Raw genomic sequence first — 15240 nt, 5'->3', positions numbered from 1 at the left:
AAACCAGTGATTTGTTGTGCTTTCTCTTCTCATTGTAGATAAATATTCACTTTTGTACCTAATTTTGCATCTGTGGTTTTGTGTTCCTTCTCATCAAAAGGGCCCCCATGTTCTATAAGTTTCAGCACCCACAAAGTTGTATCTTCCCTTTCATACATCTACTCATATAGTGCACATGCTCAGTGTGCATAATTACATAGGAAATCTCAATTAACAAGGGTCCTGATAACTGATTCTTAATTAACCAAAATGTCCTCTGTGTAATGCCCTCAGATGCAAGTAATGAAAATGGAAGAAAAAAAGCAATTTCTAATCTTAGAAATGTAGCAAGTGTTCTACCTGGTCCCAGATCTTTTCTCCCTCTGCATGCACAGAAATACATGAGAACAGCTAACACTTACATAATATTTACTGTGAGCTGGGCTGCCTTCAGTCCTCACAAGTACTGCCTTGAGGTGGGTACTCTAATTGTACTCATTTTATAGATAAAGAAACTGAGGCATAATTTCCCAAAGTTACACCTGATATACAGGCCATCTGAGTCCAGGATCTAGGGTCTCCACCTCTAAGCTATGTCACCTGTGTAGGATCATTGTTTATGTTAGAAATGATGACCCAGTAACACAGGAACAAAATGTTTACTTTGTTTTCAATTGACAAATTGAAGCCCCTATTTCTCTCAGCATTCTGGTTAAAAAAGTTGTGGTTACTTCACTTTCAATTTCCTCTTTTCCTCAATTAGAAATGAGAAACATCCCTAGAAAACCAGGGTAGCCTGACACATGGTACGGGATTATCATGGGCTGCGTGGTGCCCCCAAAGATATCAGTCCTAATCCTTAGAACCTGTGAATGTTGTTTTATATGGTAGTTTTAACAGATGTGACTAAATTAAGGAGTTTGAGATGAGATTATCCTGAATTATCTGGGTGGGTTCTAAATTCCACCCAAAGTGTCTTTTCAAGAGATTAGACACACACAGAGGAGAAGGCATGTGAAGATAGAGGCAGAGATGAGAGTGACGCAGCCACAAACCAAGGAACACCAGGAATGCTGGCAATCACCAGAAGCTGGAAAAGGCAAAGAACTGATTCTCCTCTGGAGCCTGTGCAGGGAGTGTGGCCCTGCTGACACCTTGATTTCAGATTTCTGGCCTCCAGAACTGTGAAAGAATAAACTTCTGTTGTTTTTAAGCCATCAAAGTTGTGTTAGTTTGTTACAGCAGCAATAGGAAACTAATACAAGGTTCAATACATGGCAGCTAATAGTTAGAGCATAATAATAATCATAGCTGCTGCCAGGCACTGCATCCTTATAATGTATTGGTTATGCACTCTGTGACATTTATTCCCCATAAGGTAAATGAAGAAAGTGAGGTCACACAGCTGCTAAGTGGCAGAACAAGGATTTAAACCCAGGTCTAACTCCAAAGGCCACTGAACAGAAACAACATATGGAATATACTGTCAATCCTAACACCTTACATGGAAATTACTAACCAAAAATGAGAGCCAAACTCCAACAGTTCTTAATGATTTTTCTGAGACTAGATTTCCTAAATAGGCTTTCACCCTTTGCCCACACACCCTCTCACATTTGGTTATTTGTTGGTTCTTCTTAGTGCCACTTAAAAATGAGGTACATGGGCTTCCCTGGTGGTGCAGTGGTTGAGAGTCCGCCTGCCGGTGCAGGGGACATGGGTTCGTGCCCCAGTCTGAGAAGATCCCACATGCCACGGAGCGGCTGGGCCCGTGAGCCATGGCCACTGAGCCTGTGCATCTGGAGCCTGTGCTCCACAACGGGAGAGGCCACAACAGTGAGAGGCCCGCGTACTGAAAAAAAAAAAAAAAAAAAAGAGGTACAAACTACCATTAGCCTATTTTCCAAATGAAGAAACTGAGACACAGAGAAGTTATTTGCTGGAAGTCACCCCCCAGAGCCTGGCCTGGAAATGTTTGCCTTCATCAATCCTTTATCTATCCCTGCAGAATCTTGGTCTGGGTCTGTAAGAAAGAGCTGGCAACTTTCAATTTTTTAAGTGCCTTTTAGTTTCAGTAGGTGTATCAGCTCTGTGCACAAAGGTTAATTAAACCACTATAAAATGCAGAAGCAGCCAGGTCTTTGTCTCCGAGGTAATAAAATCACAAATGATTCCTGTTCAAAATGAAGCTTGTAATAATCTGTTGCCAGTGGGTTGTGTGCATTTTTTCCATTTTAACAACATGTACTTCTCTCTTCATCAGAAACATTAGGTCACAAAAGCCAATCTCATCTACATCTTTACAATGTTGTTTATCATCTTTCTGCATGCAGGAGATAGAACTGGTAATGAAGCAGCCAAATTGGATTCTAGGGAGGATTTGTCCTGACTTAGAATACTTTCAGAATCCATTCAAAATGCTTCTGATTTATCATTAAGCCTTTTGAAGCCATTTACTTGGAGCCAGCTTTTCAGGGATAGGACATCAATTGTGTCCAGTTATCGGGAATTATAACACAGCTGATGAAGTGTGACAACACAGAGTCCACTGGATTTGCAGGAGATTATAGGAGGGTGCTGTAGAAGTCAGCAGCTATTCCATGGAAAATGTTTCTGAGCAGAAAGAGAGAGCATGAAAATAAGGAAACAGGTTCTATCCTGTTGCCTAACACCCCTCCTGTGGTCTCTGCGTTGAGCTTATGTGGGTTTCCACTCCCACAATTCCTTTTACCTGCCCCTGTACTTTGTTTGCATCTTCTCCGGCCCACTCCCTCTCTCCCTCAAGCAGGTACCATACAAAACTAGAAGCAGGGATGGGAGGCGGATTGATGCTTGTGGCTAAGCAAGGGTGGGTAGTATGCTCAGCCACATCATGGACACAGTTATATTCTGAAAAGGGCAGGTGCCATGTTATCTAATGAGATTTTAGCTGAACCATAAAATCCAAAATACTTCACAAACCATGAATCATAGTCTTGTACTCACAGCTGCATCTATGTGAAGGTATTCTAGGTCAGCCTGCCCCCTTCCCACACTAAACATACTAGGCTCTGGAGAAGCTCGTGGGAGGAGCAGTGGTGAAGTGTTTCAATCTTGTTGGCAATATCGTCTAGAATTACCAATATACATACTTTGTGATCCAAACATTACACTTTTGTGATCCCATCCTAAGAGGAAAGAAAAAAATGCTCTAGTATGTACGGATTTATGTGCAAGGGTGTTTGTTGCTCAGTAGTAAAAATCTAGGGTACAGACAATCTGCATTTCCTACAATAGAAAATGGTTGAAGAAAGCATGAAAAAATATATATATAATGGAATATTATACAGCTACGAAAAAGAATGAGTTAGATCTATATGCATGAACTTGGAAGTATGTCCATATAGGTTATTAAGTGAAAAAAGTCAGTTGCAGTATAATGGACACAATACTGTATGATCCAGCTTTAAATTATTAGGGCTTGGTGTCTACAGAAAGAGTATCATCATATCAATATCATCTGTAAGTCTGAGGAAGGCTCATCAGCTTATCCATAATGCAAAAAATGTTTGAATCCTAAATTAGGCTGGTTTCAATCCAATTAAGTTTGGCTAGACAATAATAATAATGCATACATGCCCTGCCCAAGCTTATACTATGCTGTAATCCTCATGAAGTAAAAATACCCTTTACCCTCTAGAGAAGTCCCTTAAAGTTAAGATTCTGTTGGGGAGATAGGTTGAGTGGTAGGATGAAAGAAAGCATTTTAGAGCTGCCTTTTCAAAATACAATGACTATGTCTTACCCCAGACCAAATGAGTCTGAATTTCCAGAAGGTTGGGGATGCGAGATGGAGAAGGGGGCCAGAAAATGTAAAAGAGCCCCAGATGATCTAGTCACTCTTTCCTCTTTTTTTTTCCTCCCTTTTGTGGCCCATTTGAAAATAACTGTCTTAATGTACGTGCCCTACTTCAATTATCAAGAGGCAGCTGTAATAATGATAGACAGTAGCATTTATAATGTGCCAGACACTGACCTAAAGGTATGAGCATAAACTAATTCATTTAATTCTCACAACAAACTACAAGGGAGGTGTTAATTATTATCATCCCCATTTTACAGACGAGAATAGACAAAGAGGTTAAGAATCATACTCATGATTACAGAGTTAGCTCGTGGTAGAGCCAGGGTTTAAAACCCAGGAAGTCCAGCTTCAGACTATATGGAGAGATGTGAACCAGAGCAAATGAAATAGGGCAGGCTCACAAGCTCAATAAAGCATTTTTATGCCCACCTTTCTCATTGATCTTGTCACTTGGGTGAGACCTAAAGAACTGTCCTATCAATACGTCTCAGTACTCACCCATTGCCACACTCCTCATCAGTGAATTGCCCTGGCCCTTTGAAATGTTCACTGTATCTGAAGAAATGATTCTGAGAAAACATGTTTCCCTCCTTCCTTCCTCAGTCCCTCCCTTGCCATGGAAACAGGCTCCTTTCATAAGCAGAGAACTGTACTGAGTCTTCCATTAAAAGTCTGTTAAAAAAAAGGTCTGAGGGCTTCCCTGGTGGCGCAGTGGTTGAGAGTCTGCCTGCCGATGCAGGGGACACAGGTTCGTGCCCCGGTCCGGGAAGATCCCACATGCCGCGGAGTGGCTGGGCCCATGAGCCATGGCCGCTGGGCCTGTGCGTCCGGAGCCTGTGCTCCGCAACGGGAGAGGCCACAACGGTGAGAAGCCCGCGTACCGCAAAAAAAAAAAAAGGGCTGAAATTCCATGATGTCCAGTTCTTCCCTACCGTGTTCCTAACAGCCATCACTTTCCAGACCTGTCTTGAAAATTAGGCTGAGTACTGGCTTGCCTTGAAATCCTTTGCTTAGGGGAGGAGGAGGTGGCGAAGGAGACAGGCATATAAATGTCCTTTTCTCTAAAGATGGCTTCTTCTCAGCCTACAACATGGAAATTCAGTCTTTCTTGACTTCAAGAATTATGATGTTGTGGGAAGAAAAATATCCTAAGAGTGAAGGGCCAGTTCTGTCACTTTGTAACAATATGTCTTCAACCAAGTCACTTAACTTCCTGAATTTCAATTTTATAATTTGTAAAATGGACAATTAATTGCTGCTCTACTTACTTTACAAGGCGGTTGTGCCAACCCAAACAAGAACCCAGATCTTCTGACTTTATGTCCATGGCGCCCAAACATCTACCCATCCATCATTCTTTTATTTCTTCACTCTTCAATATGTATAATATTTTCCAAGAGTTAGTGAAATGAAAAGTACGTGTACGTTGGGAGGTTGGGGGAAGGAAAGAAGAGAGGCGTCCCAGATTGGGAAAGGGCATTGAAGGCAGAGAAAATGAGGTGATTAAGAGCATGGTGTGATCAGGGACCTACAGCAGCCCATGACCCCACGTTCTATTTTACATGCTATTCCAATTCCTTTGAGGGCAACACTGTACGTAGCACAAAAAAAGAACTACTTTTTAAGTTTCCTTAAGACAGAGCCATTTTTACTCTCTAGTTAACATCTTCTATCTCACCTTCTCTCTAGGCCCTTCTGCTAAAACATACAATAACTGGTGAACAGAAGTGGGCAAGGCTTACAAGTCAGGTGGGCATCTCAGATCCAGCCATAGGGAAAGGAATCTGTGAGGTGCTTTAAATCTATGTCAGATATAAAAATAAACCTTCGGTATGACATATTGTATATAAAGTGCTGGTTCTAAATGGCCCATTTTTAAGGTGTACATCTTTTTTTTTTTTTTTTTTTTTGGCGGTATGCAGGCCTCTCACTGTTGTGGCCTCTCCTGTTGCGGAGCACAGGCTCCGGACGCGCAGGCTCAGCGGCTGTGGCTCACGGGCCCAGCCGTTCCGCGGCACGTGGGATCCTCCCGGACCGGGGCACGAACCCGTGTCCCCTGCATCGGCAGGCGGACTCTCAACCACTGCACCACCAGGGAAGCCCAAGGTGTACACCTTGATGTAAGGGGCATATAGCAATAATACTTTGAATTTGTAAAGTGCTTCTCCATGTATTATTAGATTTACCTTTGAAGTATTCTGAAAAGGTAAAAATATAAGAGAACAGGAAATGTTACTTCACCAGCCCTATGTTATAAATAAAGGAACAGAGACTGGAAGCAGCCTGTGATAGATTACACAGTAAAATCAGCAGCTGAGCAAGAACTAGACTTTAGGTTTCCTGGACTCCAGGGCAGAGATGACTTCCCATCTGAGGCGATTACTGAGAATTCATCGTCAGATGATGGAGGACTTCTTCTATTCTGATAATATTGCTGATAATTCTAGAATTAACTCATTGATCCACATACTCATCTCACAAACCCTTAACTGAGGAAAGGGAGCGGAAGGTGTCTAGAGACGGGCTGGGGCAGTAATCAGAGGCCAGAGCCTCATGGCCGTGAATGCCAAGTTCAGTGTTAGGCCTGCATCTGAGGGTAATGGGAAATCCCTTGAGTTTTATGTAGGGGAATGTCCGGAGCATTTAGCAGCAGTCCTTCTGAGCTACGGTGGGCCCGACAGGAATGGGCAAACCTTGGAGCAGGAAACCAGTCAGAAGGATGGTGACAAAGCACGTGAGAAATGGTGGTGGCAGCCTAAAAAGCGAAGTGAACGGATCACATCCAAATGTGAGAACCAAGGTGTCATTCTTTCCTCGAATCCCACTGTTAATGAATTTCTCCTTCTAGGACGACTGCAGATGTGTTTCTGGTAGGAAACAGTCCCTGCTCTCTGCCTCCCCTTGTTCCCCATCGGTCCCCGCCCCTGGAACTGTCAGGAATGAGACAGGAAACAGAAGGCCGGGACCCCCGGGGTCTTGATTCCAGAGATCAATTGTCCCGACGCCCAGATTCCAGAGCCCAGGCTCGCTGAGGCTATTTGCAGCACGTCGTGACTTCGCCAGCAGCCTGCTCTTCTCGCTAACGAGGCTTCGCCAGCCTCTTTACATTAAGGCCAGGCATCTCGGCGCCCGCGGCAAGCGCTTTGGCATTTGCTGAAGTCCCACAGGCCGCCTGGCTCAGGAATCTCTCAAGACAGATCCGAGAACGATCAGGCGCGCAGCCGTGCCCTTTCCCACGAGGCGTAGCGCGCCTGAGGGGTAACCCCGCCCGGGATAACCCCGCCCCTGCCGCCTCCCGCAGCCCTATTGGCCAATGCTCCTGCCACTCATCCGAGCGCCCGCCCGGAACCGGCAGTCTCCTCCCCGCGTTAGCGTCTTTTTGGTTCGTTGTTCCAGGTGCTTCTTTGCTGCCGGAGTAGGATGCTGGCTACCCCTTCGCGGCCTACAGCCGGCCTGCATAAACACTTTCTCTTTGGAGTCTAACCCTGTGAGATGGACCCCGGAGGCATATTCCAGTTTTACAGGCGGAAGAAATAAGGGTCACAGAGGTTGAGTGACTTTCCATAGAACCACGTGCTGGGTTTTTACAACGAGGTTTTAATAGTGGTTCCAGACCCGCGTTTTCGGCTCCATAGCATTGACTCAGTGGTTAAATTGAATTTGTTTCTTCATCTGTGAAATTAGGAAAATAAGAGCCACCTTGCGGAAGTGGTGTAAAGAATACATAAAGTAACAGGAGAAGAATCGCGTATGAGGACTGGCCCGTGTAGGCTGTTAATGAATAGTAAGTAGGTAGCTACAGAACCCCCCAGGTCTTCTGGCTTCTAGTCTAGGACCTGTGATACTCAGAAGTCCAGAGAGCTCAAGATGGTCCAGGGACATATTCAAGGGCTTCAGTGAGTTCTTACATAGGAGACACACTGCCAGAAAACATACTCCTCTAAGACAAATGCTAAACATTTTCTACTACCAATAATATAACAGTATATTTTTGGTCAACTTTTTCCTAGGTATTGTTTTAAGTGCTTTGTATACATTGAGTCATTTAATCTTCCCAGTGACCTCTGAGGTACATCCTATTATAATTCCTGTTTTACAGATGAGGAAATTGAGGCACAGGGAGGTTAAATAACCTCTCCTTGTATAAAAATCTATAAGCTGTTGGAGCGGAAATTTATACCCAGGCAATCTAGCTCTTGGAGTCACACACATTAATATTTGTACTATATACAAGAGCTCTCTTTGATAATGAATACTTTTGTCACTATCTCCAAGATGCCTTTAACTTTTTAAAACTCCCAAAAGGCAGGAGGTAAAAAGCAAAAACAATGCAGTGAGAGGAACCTACGTCCTGAATTGTGGAGCGACTGTGTGCAGACTGATTATTAGAAACCCATGTGTGGGTGCTGTGTTTGGAATTGCATTTTAGCTGGGTCCTCTGGACTCTCGTATCCTTCAGTGTCTCTGTGGACATGCCCACTGTGGAAAAATGGCTGAATGACATGATTGGGATGGAATGCAGTGGTCATCTTAACTGACCACACAGATACCTGCCAGAAGAGGAATGCCTCACTTCCTCGTGATATCTTTGAAGACTTTCTGAGAAGGTGATAATATCATCCAGTTACCTCACAATCACAAGTCGTACTGCAGTGACTGCAAATCCTGTGTGTCTCCTTGTTCACAGAACAAGGAAGGAGGTGGGAGCTGGTAGACCTGAGGGGACCAAGGACTCAAACTGAAGGTTAAATGCTGTAAGATGGGAGTGGAGATTTATATGCCTGGCAGATAAAAAGGGATAATATCTACAGGGAAAAGCTGGAGGCAGTGCTCCCTGGGAGCCAGGTCAGAGTTCCTGCTAAAGTGACTGTGGCCTCTGTAGCTCTGGTGGCCTTGAACTATACGGCACACCTCCATACACAAACTCTGTTTATCCAGAGCAGTCCTGATTCTTGATCAAGAAAAATACCCAGGTTCTTGGGCTTCACCCTTCTCTTCTGCCTTCTCTTCCTCCACCTTTCCAGGTAAGCTTGGGAAATATGGAGTGTGAGAAGGGAGTAGGGATAGTGCTGGGGGTTAGGACCCAAGTGTTCCCTCAACATCCAGAGATGATATTTTGAGTGACCAGAGAAAATGCAGCCTCCATCAAAGAGGGAAGTACAGGACAATTTTGGTAGAGAAATATTGGTTGTGAGATTCTAGTGGTGAACATACAGACCTAGATGGGAGATGAGGCAAAAGGCTGGGAGCCAGTGATGCCATTTGCTTGGGAAATGGAGTAAAACATGGTATGAGCAATAAAGTCTTAGGCAGAGGCTGTGGATTAGATGTTTCAGAGGACAGCTTGGTTCTGTGGGTGTTAGCCTCATGGGACAGGGGCAGGGCAGTGGAGTTAAAGGCCCAGGAACAAATATCAAAAAGTGTGACTCTCGTTCCAGAAAAGAAGGGGCTTCACCAAAACCATTATCCCTCAGTCCCTCCATCCCAACCACCTGGAGAGTCTCATCATGATATGAGTAATATCCACTGTGCTGCTTAGTATTCATTCAGAGACGTTTATTGTACGTACACTTTGTGTTGGGCTTTTGCTAATTGGCTATGAATGCGAACCTTTCATAAGTGATCCTAAAAAAGATTATTTCTGCACTGTGCTCCAAACATTTCTGACTTCAGGGAAAATGGAAGAAGCAGTGGGCTTAGAAGACACTCCTGAATAGCTTTGGAGATACAGGCCAGGGAGAAGATCCAGAATGAGATAAGGAAAACAGTCCTCTCTTTTGTAATCTGAAACATTTAAATGTAGACTTTGATGTTCACCTTGGCACCGTCATTAATGAGCGGATAAGCATTAGGTTGAGCCACGTGAAGTACCGATACTCAATTGTTTTTGATGCACAGAAATGGTAGCTTCCTATGACTGAATCTTACAGAATCCTGAGATAAATAAGGTATACTAGGGGATGTTTAACTTACTTGATTACAGGGGAGGAAATACTGAGGAATTTTGTCTAGGTCTTTGTAGGAGTGAGTACCGCTAACTGTAAACAATCCATTAAACATAGTCTTGCAACAGTTCTATGACACAATTTCATTAATGTGATGCAGAAAGATATCACATTTAAATTGGATAAATGCTTGGATGTAAAGTAGAGCTAAAAGATGTAAAATTGTTTTTCAGTTATTTTGGATGAGAAATTAAAGATGTTGCATAGAAAAAAAATAGTCTTGCACTATCTCTAGCTAAAAACACGAGTTTTATTCATTTATTCATTCATTGTAAAAACGACAAAAATCATTGAGCATCTCCTATATCTCAGTCACTGTGCTAGAGACAGAATGACATGATGGTCCCTGCCCTGCAGGCACACACAGAATAGGAGTCGAGGAGGGGGGATGATGCAGTGGATGGTTTATGGGGACCAGTCCTGGGAGGATAGCAAAGCAGTGCAGAGAAAGAGCAATGAAGATTCTGGGGAAGGAGCAGTGTGATCTTAATCAAAGGGTTTGCTGTAGGAGAGAGAAATAATGATTAACCAAATGGTTAAGACAGGAAAGAACATTCCAGACAGAACTGGGGAGAGGTGACCACATGATTTAAAGAAACAGGATGTGCTTAGAGTGAATTAAAATTTAGTAAATCTACAGAGAGGCATTTCTCAAAGGGCTTTAAGCATCAGAGAGTCAGAGAGTCTGTCATATTCTTGTTCACATACCCAGTGCTGAGGCCAAGGTAGTGCCTAGCACATAGTAGGTTCTCATGAGATGTTGAACTAAACTGACCTGGAAAAAAGCCTGAAATTGATCACATACTCAAAAGAACCTATCTGCTCCCCTATTCTTCTGAGTCCAAACTGATGGAAATTCAATGTGTTGCTTGAAATGTTATGCAAGACAACACGCACTTCAGCCTACCTCTGGAAAGAGATGTAGTTATGTAACCCGTTAAACTGTGCGTAAAGTAGATGTCAAAAGAATGTCTTGTCTTGGAAACTTTTTCAGTTCCTTATTTTAAATATGTATTATATACTCTGTAGAGGCAAGGTGATATGCCAGGCTCAGGAACACAGTGGTGAATAAGACTATTAGCCCCTGCCTTCAAGGAACTTAATATTTAATAGATAAAACAGTTATTAAACTAATATTTTCTAATAATAATTGGGGTAAATAAAATGGAAAGCCAATATTCAGATGCCATGGGAACATATAACTGGGGGCCTAGCCTAGACTGATGGGGGTTGGAAGGGTGCTCAGTATAAGCTTCTTTAAAGAATACACATTTAAGCTGAAATCATACGACAGGGAAGGAAGAGTGTTCTAAGAAGATGGAACAGCACATGTGAGGACCATGAGGAAGGGGAGGCTGGCCTTCTAACAGGTATGACTGTGTGACTATAAATTGATAAAAACATCTCATATGATCCTTCTAAAGAGTAATTGTTTTGTCTGTCATTTTAATCCAGAAGATCCTAGTTCATAAGGAGGAAAACCACTTCATTCATTTATTCAGCATATGTTAAATAATTTCCATGTACCTGAAACTGTGCCAGGTACTGAAAATTAAGGAGAGAAAAACCTCATGGACCTCTAGACACTCACAGTCTTGTGAGGAAACAGATGAGCCCACACACCATTACAGTGCAGTGTGGTGGTTTCTGTGCTTGAGGTGTCACCTGCAGGACACAGGAGAGGTATGGTCATATTTGCCTTGGCGAGGCAGGGAGGGGTCTCAGACAAAGTAGCTTCTGAAGGATGAGGGCATTCCAGGAAGCAAGAGAGGCATTGGAGGAGACAGCATGATGTACTCAGGGAAGAGCAAGTCATGAGTCATACACAGGGCTGCTGGAAGAAGAAGGAAACGTGAAAGGAGGTAAAGTTAGAAAGGTGGGCAGGGTTAGGTATTGAAGCATCTTGGAAGGGACTTGTTATTTTATCCAGTAGTCAACGGGGAGAATTTTGAATAAGGAACCGGCATGATTGGTGGACTGGAATAGTTGCGACTAGAGGTAGGAGACCAGTAAGGTGGCAGTTGTCAATCAAGGGTCCAAGAAGAGATAAATGCCCAGGCCCCGTACCAGAGCCATGATCAGGACCAGAGAGGAGGCGACAAAGGCGACAGAAGTGGGATGCTCAAGAGATACAACTGGGGCTTCCCTGGTGGCGCAGTGGTTGAGAGTGCCTACCGATGCAGGGGACATGGCTTCGTGACCCGGTCTGGGAAGATCCCACATGCCGCGGAGCGGCTGGGCCCGTGAGCCATGGCTGCTGAGCCTGCGCGTCCGGACCCTGTGCTCCGCAACGGGAGAGGCCGCAGCAGTGAGAGGCCCGCATACCGCAAAAAAAAAAAAAAAGAGATACAACTGATGGGCTTTGAGAGTGACTGGAGCTGGGCACAGGAGAATGGGAGAGATGGGGGAATCTAGATCAACTCCAAGGCTTAAAACTCAGGAAGCTAGGTGATAGGAGGTGTCCAGAGAGACGAGGAGACTGCTTATTGTTCAGACCGCAGCACAGAATCACCAGCAGAGCTGACTTATGAATAAGATGTTGAGGTTCTTGAATCACCAAGTGTTTTGGAGTTTTATGATTTTACATAGAGATTTTGCGAAGAGACCTCTGGAGCTTTGCAAAGACTAAAAAGAAAAAAAAATGTCTCAAGAGGAATGAAGTATTTATTTCTTAAGTCCCAGCCTCACAAACACCTCCTCGTATCTCACTCCCCCCAGTTGTATAGCTGAAGCAACAATAGCCCTGGTGCATTGTTCCATTACCACGTATAGCCAAACAACTACATAACCACCAGAGAGCAATGAGCATGGCCATAAAGGCACAGAGTAATAATTATTTTCCCATTAGCACCAGCCACACTAATATCAGCACAGAACAATTAACATTCCTAACCTCACGGTAAGGCTATAACCTCCACATGTCTTGCAGGAATAGATTGATGAATGGCTTAGGAGGAATAAGCAACAATAAGGCAGCTGTGCAGTGAGACCTCTGCATCCTGGCCATGCCTGTGGGAGATCAGCCATGTCATCAGGTGGAAAGGCAGTGGGAGAACTCGGTTTTGATTGCCACTGATCTAGCCAGTCCCCAGATAGAAAACGTCTAATTCAGCTGCCCTTTCTTTGGGTCCCCAGGAAGGAAGCATTTGAGTGGGAGAAAAGCTATAGCAGTAATGACACAGCAGACAGAGTCCTTTGCATTTATATTTCTTTATTCTGTCCATCACTAGGCAACTATTCTTTGTGTTTAAAACTACACATCATTCTACACTGTAACACCTTATTCTCAGAAGTAACCGCCTTGGTTTGCAGTGTGCTAGGGGGTATCCATTCTATTTATTTCTATTTAGGTCAATCACAATGAAGACCAAGTCATTTTGAACCAATAGCCTGATTTAGAAATCTCTTCTCTGTGTTCTTGTAGTATCATGTTATAGTGGATCATAAACTCCATCGCAATTGCATATTTGTCCATTTTTCCCTCCAGACTACGACATCCTGGAGGGTAGGTACTATGTCTTGTCTATGTTTGTAGCCACATCCCCAGCACCTAACACAGCTCTCAGCTACATGGACAGTACTCCATAATTGGTTGGATGGATGGATGAGTGAATGTCTTCTCTGAAATTCAGGCTTTAGTGTTTGAAAGTGTGATTATTTGGTTTAAAGAACAGGCAAGGCCAATTGAATAGACTTGGCCAGGAAGAATTAGGCAAAATGTAAGCTAAAGAGGACTCACCGCACCAGCCTAGAGAGGTCTGATATGGATGAGCCAGGTGCCAGCTGCAGAGGCAAGGCCATTTTTCTCTTCTGGCTAGGAACAGCATGTGGCAGAGACTCACCCGGGGATCTGAATAGCAGAATCACATGAGTGCAATGGCTCATTACTGCACAGGCAAAGAAGGGGCTCACTCTCCAAATAAATGTTTATGTCTTCGTGGGCCTCTCACTGTTGTGGCCTCTCCTGTTGCGGAGCACAGGCTCCGGACATGCAGGCTCAGTGGCCATGGCTCACGGGCCCAGCCGCTCTGCGGCATGTGGGATCTTCCCGGACCGGGGCACGAACCCGTGTCCCCTGCATCGGCAGGCAGACTCTCAACCACTGCGCCACCAGGGAAGCCCAAATGTTTATGTCTTAAGTTGGGTTCCCTAGAAGCAGAGCCTGAGACAAGGATTCTTGTCCAAGTGATTTTTTTTAGTGAGGGCATGCTCTTAGGAGAAAGGGAGTGAGAGAAGCAGAAGAGGGCAGGGGAAATGCTAGTATGTGAGCTCAGCTGGAGACTAGCTGCAGCTTTATCACCATGAGCTTTGGGGCTGGTCCCACCTTAAGGCAAGGAGGCTAACTCTTTGTCTCTCTATATGGGTCAGTCATTGGCTGTGGGTTATCCCTTGAAGGCAGGGAACCATACCTGCCTAGTGAGCAAAGATCTTGTTTTAGTGGAGGGTGATCTTCTCCATGGGCAGCTGTGGGTCATTGGCGCTCAATGCCCAGAGCTGGTAGTTTTACTATACATGCCATGGCTGGTAAAAGTAGTCTGGGCATGGCACCAACAGCATCTACTGGAAATGGATAGCGTGAAATAACATGGATTATAGTAATCTCTCTCAGTTATTGAGCACCTACTGTATGCCAAGTGCTGTGCTAAATGCTATATATACATATATAATATAAAATATAAAATATAAATATATACATATGCTCATATAATCCTTGGAATATAGCTATTAGTTAGGTAATATACTACCATTTCCATTGGACTGATGAGGAAACTCAGAAAACACCATACTTCATGCTTAGAATATTGCCTTTCTGTGTCTGCATTTTTATGGATAGAATCAGGATATTGCACATCCAACTGGCCTGAATTCCATGCATTCATTCAATTCATGAATTTCACCAATGCTTTGGAGCACCTATTACGTGCCATGACTAGACTAGGCCCTAGAGACATATCAGTGAACTGATGGTCTTGAACCCTGTTCTCAAAGGGTAGGACTAAGCCTCAGGCCCAGTTCCAATACCCATGTGACACAACTAAAAAATATTTTTGGACACCTGTTGTGTACATTCTGCTCCATCAGGCCTTAATCAAGAAAGAATCTCGACCCCAGGCCTCTATAACAATCCCCTTGAATTCCTCGCATACAACATGCTACTAGATTAGAAAAATCAGTTTTCGAGATTATGTACAAACCAAGCATCCCTGTGCATGGAAGAGATTGAACTTGGTGAGCTCTAAATCCCCTTCAAGCTCTCACATCCTGGGATTCCTTCTTCTCATGATCCACCCGATTATGGTTACATCCTTTGTAGGGGACTGTGATGGTCAGCTTGATGTGTCAACTTGGCCAGGCTATAGCCCAGTTATTCAAACACTAGTCTAGGTGTCACTGGGGAGGTATTTTTTATAT

This window comes from Mesoplodon bidens, assembly GCF_964165515.1.
Source record: "Mesoplodon bidens genome assembly, chromosome: 17".
Lineage (NCBI taxonomy): Eukaryota > Metazoa > Chordata > Mammalia > Artiodactyla > Ziphiidae > Mesoplodon > Mesoplodon bidens.
Note: the sequence above shows the minus strand (reverse complement) of the source record.